At 48.1% G+C, this 18288-nt stretch overlaps 1 pseudogene; it reads left to right on the forward strand.

Annotated features, from left to right (window-relative positions):
• The first annotated feature begins 614 nt into the window (after positions 1-614).
• On the forward strand, positions 615-15042 carry LOC149326295 (uncharacterized; annotated as a pseudogene).
• The last annotated feature ends 3246 nt before the right edge of the window (positions 15043-18288 follow it).

Here is an 18288-nt window from a genome sequence, read left to right on the forward strand (position 1 = left end):
GGTTCCACGTTAGCTAGTGACGCGCCACGCAAACCAACAGCGAGGGTTTCCACAGAGCGGCAGCGTATAGAGGAGGCCAAACGGGGAGTGTTAATGAAGAGGAAAGTGCAGCTCATGTTCACTGCTGCACGAAAAACCGAACAACCGGGTACCCGCCCCAATTTGGCACCTCAGCGCTCAAGAGTTCGCACGCGCCGCATGAAAGGAACACAAGCTAAGAGGACGCAACGCGCGAACCCAATCCGAGAGAGGCAGATTCGCTGGCACGGCATTCGCACTCGTTCGCTCCCTTCTCACATTCTGCTTTCTGAGCGTCAGCTAAACTTCAGAACCGCGAGACTTGGACGAAGAACAGTGCAGGGTCCAAAGCTGAAGTTCCTAGCCTTGTGTAATGTCTCACCTGCTAGACATATCGCACTGCTGCACCTGTGCATTTCTGCACAGACACCGGAATACACGCGAGAGCATAGACGGGAGAGTTAAGATGTAATTTTACACTGAATGGGCACATTGGTCATCACCCCTGGGCCCTCGAGCAGGATTGTCGGCAGCATTGTCAGTATTTGCCGAATAAACTCATTCAATCAATAATCTCTGTCGATGGATTATTAGCGATGGTGCAATGCAAAATAGGCGATGCAAGTGTTGTAAGCTTAACACCCCGCAGGCATGGTGGTGTGTTGGACTACGGCCGCAGCCCTGGCTCTCTGGATCCTCCACTTGGGGCGGCACGGAGGGCAAGCACGCGGGCAGCGTCGCTCGGCGGAACTGAGCCATTCGGTGGAGAAGAGCAGCGGCAGCTTGCGTGGACTGTGGGTAGACGCGGGTAACAGCAGCGTCCTCGCCTTCTAAGGAATTCCATACGCCGAGCCGCCGCTGGGAGTCGCCCGCTTCCAGAGACCTACGCCCGTACGCCCGTGGCGGGGGGAGCTCAGGGTCACCTTCAAGGTGAGCTCCCCTTCCCACTTTTTAAAAGGGAATCGAGTGCGAGAGGTTGACTGATTCCGTTTTACGAGGTAAAGCAAGACTGCGGGGTGTGAGGCTTACCGTAGTGGAGGGTTTCGGGTTGATTTCTAGCACTTTTCTTTTTCGCAAATATTTCATGTGCATTCCTCCGCCGTGTAAGAAAGTAACTGTGTCGTCCATAAAAAATTAAAAATATATGTATTGTGTACCGCCGCGGTTCAGTGCAACCGTTTCTGAAGCAGTACGCTATAGCTAACTTCCAGGATCAAGGGTACGGTTAGGGCCAACTCTTAGAAGCTGGGATTAAAGAGAGTAGTCTAATCTACGCATAGAGTTACTCAACCTTTCCTCGCGAAAGAAAATAAGGGCCAATGTGGTTTGCCCACGGAATATTTTTCGCTCGGGGAAGAATTCAGGCACCCTTTTCCAATTAAGGTTCGATGGGGAAGAACCCAGGTCCGCAGGGTTGTGCCCTTGCCGCACCCGCCGCATTTCGGTGACAGAAGGCTGCAAAATCAGCCTTCTGTTCGGCGTTTATGTCAGCTTATTCGTTAAAGAGTTCTGGAAATACTCCCCTACAGCGTCTTTCATAACCCATATATGTGCAGCTTCGGCACGTCAAACCACGCCTACCTTCCTAACATCTCGTTTGTCGCTCTCAATGGCACTCTTTGAGCGCAGGCACCACCATGCCCTCCTCAGTGGCTGCGCACGCACGAGCGGCAGCGAGGCACAGCGAGCGCCGACTGGACTGAAGACTGCCTCCACGTAAACCTGTGGACGCCCAGCCTAAGCCCGGCCAAGCTACGGCCCGTGGTGGTGCTCCTGCACGGAGGGCACATCACGCATGGCTCCAACCGGCTGCGCCAGTACGATGGAGCTCTGATGGCTGTGCGCTGCGACTGCGTGGTCGCCGTGCCCAACTACAGGTGCGCTGCGCCCGCATTCGCTGTCTGGAGGTGGCGGATGGCAGAGCAGCACGGGACGAACAGTAGGACCAAGTGAAACAAGCGCTTTTAATGGCCTCGGGAAAAGTTCGCCACGCTTTCAGTCCTGCCCCGAGCGGAGAATCATTAGCTGGGGATTCAACTGAAAGCCACCGCAGCGCCTACCGCCAAGAGAATCACGCGATTACGAGCAAGCATTGCGAACTCATTGTGAGCAGCTCTCTTGCCTGCCGCTGCGGAGCAATAGAATGGGTGCACCTTCTGAACCCACTGTGATTTTTTTCAATTATCAGGCTATTTTTTACGCTCAGTTGTTTCCTCGACACAGTACGGGTCTACTCACTTTTAAATTCCATTGTATTTATTTTTTCTTTCAGGGCCAAATACATTTCATAAAGGGAGGCAGGTTAACAGGTTTAGCTTTCCTTGAAAAGGCTGGAAAAAAAAGGGATGGGCAAAATACAACGCCGAATACAGGAAGAGCAAAAAATTTCAAGGGACATCTAAGCTACGCCTTAACGGTATGACACGATAAGTTAATGGGTTAATGCTCATATATGCGGTGTTGGTAATTCTCTACTTTACATTCATAGATCTATGGGCGTCCTCATACCACTCCTAGTGCGGTGGTGCAGCGGTTAAGCGTTGCGCCACTGCTCTGCGATGGCAGGAGCGGCCACCTGTGGCGCTTGTGCGACCCAGGTTGCTCATCCCGAAGAACATCTCGCTGCCAAATACCAATCAATATAACTGCCACCTGCCACGGTGGTCGTTTCTCTCACAACGCGGTGGGCCGGTTGTGATGACGCCGAAGTGTCACGTGACTCACTTGGTCCACCTTGGTTGCTAGCGGAAGGTTTCTCCCTCACAACGTCGCCGACGACGCCGGGCTTTCTGCAGAACGGGAGGCTTAACGCTGTCGCGTTGGAATAGGCAAGACTACAGCAAAACGCGAAAATGCAGCAATAAATAATAAGTTATTATAACGTCGACTGAGCAAAATTATAGAAAACAAAAATACAGAGCAGGAACGAAAGCAAGAAGTGCAGTTTATTCCGGATTATTATGTTTAGCTAAAGAGTCATTCAATGTTTTTCTGTTTCTGCATGTGACTACGTTTTCCGGTAAGGCATTCCATAAGACCACTGCGTGACAGAAGAATAAGGCGCGGGTAGGAATGCGCTTAAATGATTGCCCGTGAATTAAACGTGAAAATTAGGCTTTCTAAGAGGCGTGCGTTCATGACGAGACCATTGGTAGTAACGTAATGTGTGACGAAGGCACAAACGAGATATCGCTGTAAGCGTCAGTACGAACATTTAAACATTCGTAATGAACGCCAGGTGGTCGAAATTTCCGTAGCCCTTCACTACGGCGTTCCTCATAGCCTGAGTTGCTTTGGGACGTTAAACCCCATAAAAACCAAACGACACTTATACATTTTTAAGGATGTGCGGTATCACTTTAATTATTTAATACTGCGGAGTCGCTTTACTCCAAGCAGGGGTGAGCACAGATACAACCAAAAATAAACGAGATGTACACGAGCGTCATGCAGAAGAGAAGAGATGATGCGAAAAAAGAAGAAAAAAAAAGGGTTTCGCATATAAAAGGCTCTCAGATTATCAAGAAACATTTCTACATTCGGGCTATTCACTACAGACTTCGGCAATTCATCCACTCTGTAATCGATATGACAAAAAATGATTGTTTAACTCCTTTAGAGTATGCACGATTTTCTTGTAGCATTTTTTCATTGTTATAACGCCTACTTGCTCGAGAAACAGGAGTAATATAGTCATGAGTGTTTATTTTCATCACATTATTATATATTAGGTGCAAACATTTCAACCTCGCGCCTTGTCTCAAGAGATTCGAGGTCAATACAACTGATCATAGCTGTCACATTATCTGTTCGCTTGCATCTGTTGCAAATGAAACCGGTTGCGGTCCTGTGCACTCTTTCGAATTTGGAAATATTCTTGGCGGTAAATGGGTCCCATAAACAACAGGCAGATTCCAGACGAGGCCGCACCAAAGCCTTATACGGTGACAGTTTCACATGTTTTGGGGCCTTCTGCAGTTTCCGTATCAAACACCACAGAGTCTTGAGAGCTTTCCCCCATGTAATATTGATGTGGGCATCCCAGCTTAGGCAATTAGTTATCTGACGTCCAAGGTATTTCACAGACGAGGATTCTGGAAGTGGTACTGCAACATACAATATTAATGTATCAGAACAGTTTTCTTTTTAAAATTCTAAATGCCGACATTTACTGACGTTAAGAAACGTACCCTATTTGTCGCATCAGTTTGATATCTTCTGCAGGTTACCGTTAAGCGTAACATGATCAATGGAGTGCACATTGCAACCGCGCAAAACGACGAGGGACGAAGAGAGGAAAGCACAGGACAAGACGCGGAATTTGTCCTGTCTTGTCCTGTTGTTTCCTCCCTTCGTCCCTCGTCGTTTTGCGCGGTTGCAATATGCACTCCTTGTCAACCACCAACCACCCTGCCTTCACTTGTTACTTAACATGGTCCGCTGTGCAGTTAACTAAGGAGCATAAAACACAGTCATCTGCAAATAGTTTAACTCTAACTTCGGAATCAACCAGATTAATGACGTCATTTACATAAATTAAAAATAGGATAGGCCCTAGAACTGATCCTTGCGGAACAATAGATTAAACCGTAAGTGCATCAAAGTACTCATCGTTAACATGGTCTTCTAAGTAGGCTCTAATGAGGTCATTAATATTAGGATTGATTCCGGCAGTGTAAAGCAGCTTTTCTATGAGTTTAGTGTGCGGTACCTCATCAAAGTCTTTGGCGAAGTCAAGAAAAACAGCGTCCATTTGTGCCACAAAGTCGTGCCTGCCGTGCACGTCTTTTACTTGTGCAACAGAGGTAGGCAAGGCACCTCTGTTTTCAGAAATATGTCGCAGCGCGGCAGCGACGATTTTGCCCCCCGCGCGGAGAGTTGACCACTCGCGACGCTGGAGGGTCAAGTCTACTTTGCTCCCTCCTTGTATTATCGCTGGGTAGGGAGCGCTTGCCAGTTGTGGGAACGGAGAGCTGTCGGTTGAATGCCCCGGCATCCTTCCCGACCGTCGCAAGTTAGCATCGCTCCTCGTTAGGGCCGTGGCTCTCGCTCCTGTTCCTTCTCTGGTTTTTCGTGTTTGTTTTCCACCCTTTTCAACATCTGCAACTTGCTGGCGCACTCTGCCTTGAGTTTTTTTTTGTTTGTTTGTTTGCCATGCGAGCGCGGTGGCGGGAAAACCGCGAGTCGGGAGTTAGCTTGGATATTTCGGTGCGTGCGGACATGTGTGTCAGCCAGGGAAGTGATCGGCAAGCGAGCCTAAGCGGGTGCCTGAAGCGTAGAGCGCGGCGACGGCGGCCCCGCACTCGCGTGGCCCAAGTTCGCCCGTATTCGCAAAACCCCATCAGCCGCGCGCGCATCCGCAGCCCGACGCTCCGTGCGACCGGACCTTGCCACCTCGCAGTTAAGCCACCGTTTCTCCCCACTCGATTGAATTCTTTTTTTTTTGCGTAAGCAATATTACGACAGGTTTCAGCCCTTCGCGTCGGGGCGGCCGCGAGTTACGTTTGACCTTGAAGGGCGGCGCGAGGCGCGGCGCACTACAGCTGTAGCCGCGCTGCTGCCGAGTGGAGGCGCTGCCCTCACCGCTAGGGTAGGGTGCCTCGATGCCAGCGCCAACGGCGGCGCTGGCATCGAGGCACCCTACTCACCGCGATCTCGCCAGCTGCGGAGTGTGGAGAGGAGGCCGGAGAACGGGGAGGGGCGGGGTGTATAAAATGCGTTCGCTCGCTTGCAGGCTCCGTCGTTATGCCGCCTGATAAACCGAAAGGGAGACGACGTCGGCTTGACGAAGCCAGGAAATAATGGGCTTCGGAGACAGATGAAGAACGCGAATAGCGCTTTGCTAAGCGGCGCGCTCAAGACGCTGCTAGACGGGCTCACTGCGCCTCTCTCGAAACCGAATCGCCTACAACCGGTGATGATCCCGAATGGAACGCTATGGATGCTTACGCAACCTACCAGGTTTAACCAAAGCTACACCCCAGCAACTTTTCTTTGTCCTGTTGCTGTCTCTCCTCCTATTATTTTGTATATTATTTATTGCTTTAATCGTTTAACACCGTTGTATCGTAATCGCCCTGATCTTTCCTTCTATGTGTTTATTGTAGTGTTCGCGACCTGATTTTGTGTTTGTTATTCGTGTCGTGCCTGTGTATTGATGCTGCTTCGTTGGGCTTTCTTTGGTTCATTTTGTCTTTGTTTTTTTCGTCCCAAGTAAAGTGGTTTGTTAAGGGACTTGTCTGCGCCTCATGCCTCCGGTCAACGGCTAATCAGACGTGGACCCTCTAGCCGTTCAGCAGTCGAATCTCATCTTTTGCGCGCAGAGTGGAAACGTTTTTTGCTCGTCCCCCTCCAAACTGACCGAGAGTGCAGTGGAGGGTTAGGTTGTCCCGATTAATTATAATTTCGCTGCCAACCAAACATCAAGCTGCGTACAGTTGTGAGATGGTAGATAAACCATGCCTAAATCCACGTTGCTCATCACATAAAAAATAGGTGGGTTCCGAAATTTCCGTCAAAGCTCGGCACATCACATGCTCAAACATTTTTCAACTGGTCGAGACCGAAGATATTGGCCGATAATTAGATACACAAGATGGGTCATTGCTTTTAAAAACAGGTGCGACACGTGGGGTTTTCCATTATGATGGGACTTCGTACAGGAACAGACAGGCGTTGAAAATAACATCCAGGTGATGTGACAACCATTCTGCGTAACGGCGGAGAAAAGCTGGAGGGATGTTATCAGGCCCATTAAACTTTTTAGCGTCAAGTTTCAGAAGAACATTCAAAATACCTTCGCGGGAGATAGTAACATCTGGCTTTAAAGAAGTCCAGCCGTCTGGCTTAGAAGGAAAACTCGAGGTTTCATCGGTATAAACTGATGGAATGTACTCATTAAACAAACCAGCAATATGCTTTGACCCTGTGACAGGTGAACCATCCACTATTAATGACACATTGCGTAGTTTCTTGCCATTCATGTATCGCCAGAACTTTTCCTGTGATTTCTGAAATTTCCTGTGAACTGAGAAAACGCCCAAGCGCAACATTACAAAAGGAATCCTTAGCTTGCTTTTCTTGTTTTTTAATACACTGCCTAGTATGCTCTCATTAGACTTATTCCGATTACTTAAACGCCACATTCGCTTTAGCTTACGTTTAGCGTGGATAACGTTCCACGTAATCCATGGGTATGTTTTTTTTTCTTAATAACGCTAGGAACACAAACTGTCAAGCAATCGAACCATGTCTTTATGAACATACACCATAAAACATTTACATTCTCCTCAGCCCTAAAGCTCTGAACGTGGGTCTCTGTAAAGTCCAAAATTCCTAAATCATGTTTTATCAAAATTTTTCACAACAATGGGACGGTTTATGCTGTCAGCATAAGCTGATAGGAAAAAAAGACGCAGGAAACAAGATTATGATCAGATACACCCTTCAAAACATCAACAGCAATGCACTTAAGGTCGGAGCTAATGAACACAAGGTCAAGAATGTGGGATACAGAGGCACAGATGCTGGTTGGTCTGTCAACAATCTCGGTCAGATTACACATGAAGGCAGTGTCCAAAAGGAGCTCAGAATAACCAGAGTTGGCGCCCGTAGTAATCATGTGGATCCAATCTATATCAACAAGTTGAGATCGCCACCTAAAATCAAGATTACTCGGTCTCCCCGGAAGCGTTGAACATAACTTCACAGCTCTTCAAGAAAGGCGGCACAATAATTTCATCATTTATTTTCTCTTGAAGGCACCAAACGGGCATTACATCCGCGTTAGGAGGTCCATATACTACACCTAATATAATAGTGTTGCCACAGAAATCTATCTTACAAAAAGGACCTTCATGGTTAGGAATACCCGGCAGCATCACAGTAGATAATGCTTTCCTTAAGCACTATCGCTACTCCTCCTCCACGAGTCGGTCTGTCGCATCGCAATATTCTGCAGGCGAGGGGAACAACTAAGCCACCTGAGATTTCAGAATGAAGCCATGTTTCTGTCAGAAACGAAATGTGCGGGTTCGGGTCGTGAAGGAGTTCTTCGAATTTGGCTGTCTTATTTCCGATGCTCTGAGCGTTGAAGGAAACGAGTCGTAACGATCTCGTATTATTAGCTCGTTCTTTTTAAGTCTTTCCTTTCTGATTCTGATGTGACAATATGTGTCGATGATGAGGCAATATTCACACTTCCAGAATCTTCGCCTTCGGAATCATCTTTCCGTCTTTCATTCCTTTCTTCATCCCAGACATATGTATCGCTTTTGAAAACTACCTTGTCAAATTTCAAGTATGCCTTATCCTCAGGTTTGCAATTATATTTAACGGTACACCACAGCAGTTTCCATACTCTGAGTTCTTAGCAGGTAGTCCTTAGTTAAAGACATTTCTGAGCCTTTCAGCTTCTTTGCATTCCTAAGGAGGTTCATTTTTTCATTAACAGGGGAGAGCCTCATTATCGCTGGTCTATCCATTTCTTCTAATTGCTTGCCGAAGCGGTGTATGCGTGCAACGCTCGCTATCGTAATACTTTTTTTTTTCAAACACTTCTGTTAACAGAGCAGCCCTCAGGCTCCTCAGAGTTTCTCTGCTATCTTCCTTGACCCCAAAGATAATAAAGTTACTACGCCGACAGCGATACGCTAGCTCATCAAACTTGCTATACATTGATGCAAACTGTCCTCGTAGCTCCAGAACAGTACACTATTATTCCTCTACCTCCTTTAATGTCTCTGTGAAAGATTTTATTGTTCCTTCAATAGAAACCAGCCTTCAGTTTGATTCTGATATATGACCGTCCAACTTCACCCCGGTAGATTTCAGTTCAGTTGCAGACACCTTCTAATTTTCAATAATGATTTCCAACTGATCAGACACTGACAAGGTGGGGTCTGGATTAGAGCACATGTGACATGTGATGATAGTCAAGACAGGTGCACACAGACCACGGTGGCAGGTACACGGTAATTCCGGTGAAGCTGCATCTTCTTAGGAGGGACCGTCGCATGTAGCAAAAGCCTGCACAAAAAAGACGAGCCAGTTTAGATGCGTCTGCATCCTGAAGCTGCCCCGTTGCTCACTGACGGAGAACGCCTGGTGGGGGGGGGGGTCCCCATGCATCGAACGATATCGATATTACTCTTCCGCATCCGAGAAGCGCACGTATAAGTTCCGGTAAGTTCAAATCGCTCGAATTTAACGCTCAATTGTGACGTGTGATAATGGTAAAGACAGGTGCACGCAAACCACGGTGACAGGTAGACGTAATTCCGGCGAAGCAAAAAAGCCCGCACAAAAAAGACGAGCCAGTTTAGATGCATCTGCATCCTGCAGCTGCTCCCTTGTATAGCTTCTGCTATGCTTGTAGGTCAGAGGCGCACAAAGTAGCAATGCTTTAAGGTCGCAGACTGTACTTTATATGATCAGCGCGCACGCACGTGTTTCTTACAACCACAGGTGGCATATTACCCAATATCATAAGTATGGCATCCACTGGTCTGCATGTCATTGCTGGTGACCTTGTTTTTGAAATACGATGGCAGTGTCAATGTTTCTTACCACATAGAAACAACGATGTATACGTGTCGGTGATGAAAGAGCAGCTGTTCAGAGAAAAGAAACGGCCGCCTGGTTCTCACCTCATGAGCCTTTTAATGTTGCAGGCTTGGCGTGTTCGGCTTCCTCTACGCCAACGTAACCGGCTTCCCAGGCAATCAAGGTCTGTGGGACCAGCACCTTGCCCTGAGGTGGATCAAAGGGAACGCGGCCGTGTTCGGCGGAGACCTTCGCAGCCTGGTTCTCTGGGGAGTGGATGCCGGGGCCGTCAGCGCTGGACTGCACATCCTGTCGCCGCTCAGGGGGAGCTTACTGTTTTCAAGAGCCGTGCTGCAGGTGCGCCGATGCTACAGGCTTCTCTCGCTGCCAAAATATGCAAACGACTGCAGGCAGCATACCAGCGCCTATCCCGCATTTAACCTTATTTCAATGATTTCCACATAGAACTAATGCGCAAACGACGAGATTCTGCCTTTAACTCAGCTCGGCAAATTTCCGAGAACTCGAATTTCAATTTATTATGAAGGATTTTTTTCGTCTCATAGTCAGCAATACACCATAGTTGTCGTCGAGGAGATTCTGTGTTTAACAACTCTTGTGATGATGGCTTCACAATCTGCATTGTATGAAAACATACTTTACTTATTTCGTTAGTGTGAAACCTCTTTATGCCGCTGCGCTCATCAACTACATTCACTTGCTTGAAGACATAGAAATAACGGACAGGAAAAACTACATGCAAACTCAAAAATACGCTTGGCAATACTTGAGGCCCTAAGCTGATTTACTTTGCGTGCTTCGTCCCTGTCTCATTGCGTCTGCTTATTTGCAGTGGCTTTGAGCGAAAGCTTTCAACAAAGTCGCCCTCTTAACGCGGTAGCGGTAGAGGCACCGTTCACCAGAAAATCCGTTGGCGGTGTTGTCGGCGTCACTGTTGTGAGCGGAAGATCACGGGCGTGGCTCTGCCAGGTGGTCCCCAGAGAGCAGCCTAGGAGGCAAGTGGGCCACGTAGGTCACGTGACCATGCGGGAGCATCACGGCCTGGCCACCTCGGCAGGTGGCAGCTGATTCAATGATTGGTCGCTCGGGACGAGCAGCCTAGGCCAGCCAATGCCTGCCGCTGGGAGCGCCCGCCCTTAAGGCGAATGTTGGGTGCCCCTACAGTTTTTCCCCTCTTATGGGTTCTTAGGAAATTACATCCTTATCGCATTGGAAAAGCCATGCGGCCCCACTTTGCGTGTCTTTCATCTCCGTTCCTTTCCCGAATAACGTACAGCTGCACAAGAATTCCCAAGATCACCAGGTTCTTGTCCAAGAAAGCACGTCGGGCTTCTCAGGAAACCACAGAGGGGATTACGTACGGTGTTCCTGTGACTTGATCTTACACAAAATAGGACAGTACCAGAATGCAACCAATATTTCACTGAGCGGCTCCATCCCCACATTCGTGCTTAGTCGGAGAGCCGAACAGTCCGAGAGCCAAAACGCCACAGCGTCAGTTCCTTCGTCGCAACATTCCCTAACGGACGGCAAGCGTTGCTCAGCAGGGCTAATGAACCGCTTTCTGGCACACTCGTCTGCAACAGCTGCTCACCGGCAAGCAGGAGGACCTTGAGCCCTCAGGGTGATGAAGGAGCCATGGGTCATTTAACTAAGTGTTTATCGTTTCTTCCCGAGCAATAAACGCGGCCATTACTGCCATTGCAAGCGGTAGCTACCACGAAGGTTAAAGCACCGAAAACATCCATGGGAAGTTGCCTTCATCAGCGGTTGAAGAGTGCCTGATAAGTTGCGATCGCAGCTATGCGCTAAGAGGGATTCACACCCGTTTGCGCAGGGAGGCTCACCGCTGTCGTGCCTGGGCGAGTGCGCTGACGCTGAGAACGTGCGGCTGGTCGTGGCCAAGCTGTGCACCTCGCCTGACGAGGCAGAGGATGAGCGCCGTGCCCTTGCCTGCCTCCAGGCGGCGTACACGGCGGCACTGGTGACCCTCCCCGTCGACGACTACTTTTCGCAGACCCTGAGCCCCTTCCTGCCCACATACGGAGACCCGCTAGTACCCGTCGATCCTAAGGTTGGTTGGCTACAGTTATCATTGCATTTACTGGCCTTGCAGTGTAATGCTACCCCAACGCAAAGCGTATTCGTTAGCACAATGTTATATGTTTTTCTCTTTGCCTTTCTTTGCATATCCATATGCCCACTGCGGAAAGGGCACGTGAAGGGGGCGAGGCGGGGGAAGGGTTTATTAAGGGTTATCGCAGCTCTCCTGAGCTCACACTCTCCCTCAGTGGCGCGTAAACTTCGGAAATAAGTAATCTTGACTGAAATGGTGCGAGCCTAGAAGAGAGGGGAGGATCTGTTAATTTTCTTAAGTATATAAACGATGAAGCAGACGCAACCGTAGCAAGCCATCACCATCAGCAGATAGAACTGTGCTATTAAAATTGAGGCCACAGTGACGGAGTCTACAACGAATTCGGCACCTGGCCCTGCCAGGCGATCTGCCCTCCCCATTGTCCTGTCTTGTGGATGGGTTAATGAAACCAGTAGAGTAGCGTCATAAAACGCTTTGAACCGCGATAATGCGGTATATTTAGTACCTTATCATTGCTTCCAGCTGCTAGCATCCGAGAGGCGGCCTGTGCTGGCCCCCAGAGGCGCTGAGGCAGCTGCGGCCCCACGACTTTCTCCTCCGCTGCCAGTGTTGGTAGGCTTCGGCCGGGGCGAAGGGACGCACTTTTTCGCGCGCTTCCTGGACGCCTCGACGAACAGCTCGTGGGCGCACTTCACGCCCGACCAGCACCGCAGCACCGCCTCAGCGCTCTTCACGTTCACCTTCGGCGAGGAGATCCTGGAGGCCGAGAACCTGCACACGGACCTGGAGTCGCTGAACGACGCCGGCCACGCGTTTCTCCACTACGGCGCCTTGCTGGACGAGGCGCTCTATGTCTGCCCCGCACTGGCCTTCGCCGAGTATTTGTCGGACACGGCGGTTGTGCACGTCTACGAGTTCGGTCTGGTCGACCACGAGGCCGTCACGCCCGCACAGGCGCCACAGCACAACGACGACTTCGAGGACTACCTCGAGCCACCTGGAGCCAGAGGCTTCGCCGACGCCGTACTCGGCTTCATCGACAACGGGTGAGGATCGGTACTCTTTTTCGCTCGGTCAGTTCAACAAATTTGTTGAAAGTGATCGACAGCCTCAAACGGAAAATTTAATCAATTCATTTTTGATGCTTCGAACAGTTTGTTTCTTAGTGTGTTGCCACACCTGCAGGTGGTGGACTGGATTATGATTGATTGATTGATTGATTTATCGATTGATTAAGAAACTGCATTAGCAGAGATTAGGTTAGGTAGACCTTGGAGAAGGAGTACTGGCCAGAAGTCTCTGGCTCGCTCTACCAGCGTGAGCTGATGCTGCGGGTCCGAGTCGGCTAGAAGGTCGTCCCAGTGCTCAAGTTTAGAGATATTTATTTTTGCTGGAAGCTGTCAGGCAATTGACACCGCTCTGGATGGTAGCTCCGCTGCTTAGTCACCTAGGCGAATCTATTGAATTGTGTCATTTTTCCTAGTGTACTGAGCACCGACGATTACATATCAGCGTGGTTCTTTCGGTTCCGAAAACCTCAGGATGGCATCTCTGCCAAACATTATTGCTTCAGTGTATCGGAAAGGGTTATATGAAAAGGTACCTCTGTCGTGTTCTTTCGGAGCAAAAGAAAAATTAGGGGGCAGTTTTTATGACCTGAGGCAATCATAATGAATGGACAGACAAGAGTCACTATAAGTAATGTAAAATACGTGATCTATGAATTATTAAACCTACCTGATATGTTAAAATTCAGGGGCACTTTGACTGTCTAAAGCGGGTAGAGGCGGAAGCGTTTTCCGCACCACCTTCGCTGTTTCTGTGGCACCGGTGGCGTCACATATAATTGAGTACTAATTACTAAGCGATGACAAATCACTAATGAATGATTAATTACTGATTAATGCCTGAATACTGATTAACTGCTAATTAATGAGGCTTAAGCTTCGCCTTTAGGAGTGGAACGCGACAGCGCGTTGTAGCGCTGCCAGGGAGTCCGCGGAACACCACCCGTTCAGCGCGATGCCTTGCCCTTTGAACGCAACACTTTTTGAGGAAAGGAAATGGCGCAGTAATTCTCTGTCATCTCGGTGGACACCTGAACCGCACCGTAGAGGAAGGGAGGAAGTGGGAGTGAAAGAAAATAGATAAAGAGGAGCCGTAATGAAGAAAATGAAAATTGCATTTGAGGAAAGGAAATTACGCAGTAACTGTCTCACAAAATTCAGGGGGGCAATTTTTTGACCTAAAGTGTGGTCATTGATGCCCCTAAGAGTGGAACGCGACAGCGTCTTGCAACGCTGCCATGGAGTCCATAGAACGCCATCGCCCATTCGGTTCTACGCCTCGCTCGTCAGTAAATTGGTTTTTGAGGAAAGGAAATGTATCTGTCTCTCATTTTTCGGTGGACACCTAAACCTCGCGGGAAGGGAATGGAGGAGGATGAGAGTGAGTGAAGACACCGTATTCACTAGACGCGCCTTTGGTTATTCCAAACCATCGAGCAGGCATGGCGGAGTGGGTAGCATGCTCGTCTCTCACGCCGAAGACCGGGGTTTGATTCCTGAGCTCGACCAATTTCTTAATCGGTTTTATTTATTTATATGGCCTGACTAGTAAAGCTAATTAGGCTAATTGGGTAATTAAGCAATTAACTAAGCTCAGTCCCACTTACTTGGAGCATCACTATACGATCCCTTCAATGGGTTGCATGGTTACTAGCCAAAGTACAATTGGCCCGGTTTGAAATTCGCGCTCTGTGACGTCACGACCGTTTGCACCAATTGAAAAGCGTGACCTTTTCTGTCGACAACTGCTGCTTACAACGATGAGACATTAAAGGCTTCCGCCTTAAAATATACCTGAAAAAGCTTAATTTTAGGTATACCATGAATTGCAGCACCTATATATCCCCCAAGGCTTGTCAGTAAAGTGGATTCAATGAACTGAAATCCAGGCGATGATACAGTGGTAAGTCTGCAAGACAAGCATCGTCCGCGCATCAAGTGTCAATTTTTACACAAAGTTTGCCATGTTACGACTAAAAAAATTGCCTGCGTCAAGCTAGACGTTAAAGGTAAATTATTGCTATCTTAGAAATTTGTGGTTTACTCCAGGGCGAAACTGACTTTCTTATCTTTTGTTTCGATCTGTCTTGTTATCTTTGGCGTTCGGTCAAAGAAATATTGTAACAGGGTTTGTTTAAACGGTACAAACGCAGGTCGGCGGACTGGCCAGCGTTCACCAGGAGTGAACTTATGGTGCGCTACTTCATGCCTAACCAGACAGTCACCGCGAGGACGCCCGCGGCCGGCAAAGGCAAGCCGCGTTTCAAGTGCTACCCCGCAAAGAGTCATCTCTAGACCCCATCGTACGCACTCAGTTGCACCGTACTGAGCACGCGGAGGTGCAGCTTGGCAAGATCGGAGACTCAGTTTCGCCGTTACTACACTTTGCCACTGAACTACCGATGTCATACTATAGCCAGGCTCGTCCGTACATTTCATCACTACAGCCATTCGACAGCATGCTTATATACTGCGCCATTACAAGCCCCTTCGTGCCATAATTCCTATATTGTATTGTCACTGTTGGCACACAGCGCATGTATCTTTTTGTATTAATTCCTATATTTACACATTTGCATTCATAATTTAACAATAATAATTAAGACGGTACTATTGTTTTTACGGTATATAGAAGGCCATGTGATACACCAGCGCTTGTACTCGCACAAATTCAGCACCTGAGTTGCCTGCGTAGGTAGTAAAAGCTTTAAATTCGGCGACAATATAGTAGAAAACAGCCTGACTCTCTCCAGTATCTTTCAAAGGTGTTCTATGCATGAATAAAAATAGGATTACTCAAAGAAATTCACACCGAACGAAAATCATCTCAGCCATGTTTGTTGTGCACATGCTTTTGGCCGTTACGCGCTTGCTTTGCAACACGGGTCGCCTGCCATGGGCCTAAGACGACCATCTGTTCCGGTCCAGTTGGCATGGCCAGAGCTCAGTCACTGGGATATTGGAAAAAAAAGAAAAAGGTCGACTAGAGCTGCAGAAGAATGGCTTGAGAAGTAGGAGGCGTGGTTGGGCAATATAAGACAATCGTTCACGCCAGACCAGGCGGGCACGATAAAGACAGCCCGAGGCCGTGTCGCCATCTGTGTTCGCCTAGCGCGGGGAGCGATTGAGTAAAAAAAGCCGTTCAATTGAATTCTTTTTTTTTCTACTTACACGACAAGACTAGCTTGGTGATTTTACGGTGTTTCCACTCAGAGTTAAACGCATCGCCTTGCTTGTTCCCACATGGTGTGCTTGTTCGGACACAGTCTCGCCGAAACCCGGTCCGCTGCTCGCAGTGCTCTCGACTTCTTCTTAGAGGTTCTCGAACGGCGCGTTCCGGTGTGCGATTGCGACATTTGTCGCGATTCCTTGGACTGGTTACAGATTTTGAGGCATAAGAAGTATGTGATACTATACATGTGATACATGCAGCATGTGATGCTGTTTCGATAGTACATCAGCACGCTCCAGAGCCTGCTGATCGAAGGCTTAAGACAAGCAGTGCACATTCAAGGAATCGAAGCTTAGAGGCTTCGAGGCTGTTGATGAGCCGGTGTCTCATTTAAGTGCTCAACCGATCCTGGAATCGAAGCTTAGAGGCTTCGATTCCAGGATCGGTTGAGCACTTAAATGCGACACCGGCTCATGAACAGAAGCACATGCAGACAGACGCCTTCCAATGTTAAAGAGGAATGTGATGAAGGTGAAATTCTGCAGACCCGTGTACTGTGCAATGTCCCTGCAGGTTAAAGAACTCCAGTGGGTCGAAAATTACGGACTGCGGCGTGCCTCACAGCCTGAGTCGCTTTAGGACCTTAAACCCCTGTAAACCTTAATCCATAGAACAGAGTATGAGCATTGAACTAATTATAATTCTATAAATATGAGTGACTAACACAATTTGTCCTGTTATAATAATCGTAAGATACTTTCGACTTTAACGCGGTGCTGTTACATACAAACCGACTGTTCGCTTTCATATTAGACCTACGAGCAGTTATTGCTTGCGTGTGTCGCGCACGGTTCATGGCACTTGAGAGAAATTTGAGACTCATACAGCAGAATACTGCAAAGATGGCGATGGGCATGTAATGCTGCGAAAACACCACTAGTTGATTCCCTTTGTCACTTCAAATATTAAATGGTTTTGTTTATGAAATGTCAAGGAAATTTAAGTGTAGAAGCACGAAAACATCTCTACCCCTCACGTCCGTAAATGCTTTAGCATTTGAGGGAGAGTGCGCAGGCTCTGTTTTTTATTCGCAGAATCAGTGAATACAGCATCTGAAGAAATTTAGTGAAATGGGAAGAAATCGGCTTCTATCACACTGAGGACAACAAAAAATTTGTCGTGCGCAATACTTGTCGTGATATTTTTTAGCATAGTTTTTATAGGAGTTTCCTCCAGTCTATTAGTTGGGGATCTCTTCCTGAATACACATGTATAACCTGTACTTCGCTAACATGCAATGAAGTCAACTCGGACTTCGACTTCGATCATCGGTTTCGAATCGACGTGCCTGTCCATTCAGGCAGCAAACAACTACAAATACGACTGTGCACTTCGCAGAGCTCGCACAAAACTATCTCCTCTCAAAACAATTATATTAGCGAGGAATTAAAGTTTAGCCAGTCTTAATTTGCCCCCTCCCTATTTCCTCATGTAATCTAGACTCGGAATGCGCAGATTTTTGTCTCCTTTAAGCTGAATATTTTAATTGTTTATTCTTTTCTCCCAGCTTACTTGTGCATTAAGGACTATAAACAGTACCATCGCCAGCCGCGTTTGGTCCATTCCAAGACAGAGCACTCCATTAATGCTCGCCAACGACCACTGTCTTGTTGTAGCCGAGACCAGCATGCCCCATTAAAGCTCCTAATCTGAATACTCCGGTTTCTGTCGCCCTTTGCGAGATTTGCACCGCGACTTTAGAATTTAGCTCAGAAACAAAAACGTATAAGGATTACGCAAATTTCTTTTATCAGCTAAGTTATTCGCTCAGGCCCTCACAAAAATGCCAGAATGAGCATAATTGCTAGCGTTCTAAAACTTTTCTTAACCTTTCTTTGAAATGATTAAGCTGTTACTTTCTACTGCATTTAGAGATCACTCTTTAATGTAGGACTTTCGTAACAAGCAGCTATTGCGAGAAGGATTAACTTTGGTTTGAATCCTGCAACCTGCACATGCACGACCTAAAACCTTGCCCTCCCTGATGCAGTGCGAGTGCGGCAATCCTCATGTGCACTCAGGCGAATCTGAATACAATTGCTCCTCCTTTCTCTGCTAGTGGAGATGTCAGGGTGCCGCGCTTGTCTTCACGTAAGCGGGCACAGATTGGATTGGTTTGGTTTGTTTTAATGGGGTTTAACGTCGCAAAGCGACTCAGGCTATGAGGGACGCCGTAGTGAAGGGCTCCGGACATTTCAACCACCTGGGGTTCTTTAACGTGCACTGACATCGCACACTACACGGGCCTCTAGAATTTCGCCTCCATCGAAATTCAGCCGCCGCGGCCGGGATAGAACCCGCATTTTTCG

The sequence above is a fragment of the Amblyomma mixtum genome, chromosome 10 (genome assembly GCF_055824585.1).
Source record: "Amblyomma mixtum isolate Tamu chromosome 10, ASM5582458v1, whole genome shotgun sequence".
Taxonomy (NCBI): Eukaryota; Metazoa; Arthropoda; class Arachnida; order Ixodida; family Ixodidae; genus Amblyomma; species Amblyomma mixtum.